Source organism: Pichia membranifaciens (assembly GCF_001661235.1).
Source record: "Pichia membranifaciens NRRL Y-2026 unplaced genomic scaffold PICMEscaffold_7, whole genome shotgun sequence".
Lineage (NCBI taxonomy): Eukaryota > Fungi > Ascomycota > Pichiomycetes > Pichiales > Pichiaceae > Pichia > Pichia membranifaciens.
Window position 1 is genome coordinate 479,038 of NW_017566988.1, and position 752 is coordinate 479,789.

The following is a 752-nucleotide window of genomic DNA, read 5'->3' on the forward strand; positions in this document are numbered from 1 at the left end:
GAAATGGACGTAACCACCGCATTCCTGAACGGTGATTTGCATGAGGAGCTTTATATGCAGCCTCTCCCTGGATCTCCTGCTGCTGGTTCAAAAGTGTGCCATCTGAATAAAAGTCTTTATGGCTTGAAACAAGCACCCCTCTGCTGGAATGTTAGAATCAATCAGGTATTAATAGATTTTGGCTTTGTGCGGTCGATGTCTGAGTTTGGTGTTTACTCTTTGGTTATTGAGAAGTCGGTTACACTTGTTGCCTTATATGTTGACGATTTATTGATCCTCTCCAACTCTCCTTCTTCAATTGATTCCGTCAAAGACTTTCTGTCTTCTCATTTCAAAATGAAGGATCTTGGTGCAGTTTCTCGGTTCTTAGGGATGCAAGTTTCCCAACGTCCTGGTGTGGTTTCCATGCATCTCGGTCAGTACTTAGCAGGATTCTTGGGTGATTTCAATATGTCTGACTGTAATACAGTTCAGACTCCCCTTGCTGCTGGTTCGTCCTTGGCCCCTGAGGGTAAGCCGCTGTCTGATGAAGATGCTTCCCTGTATCGCACCATGGTGGGGAAATTATTGTTTGCTGCGAATACAGTGAGGACCGATTTGTCATATGCGGCCTCGGCCCTGTCAAGGTTTATCAAAACCCCGTATGCAAATCATTATGCTGCTGCTAAACATGTTCTTCGGTACATAAAAGGTACTCTCGGTTTAGGATTAGTATTCAAGAAGACCACGAGTTTCAACTTAGTTGATTACTG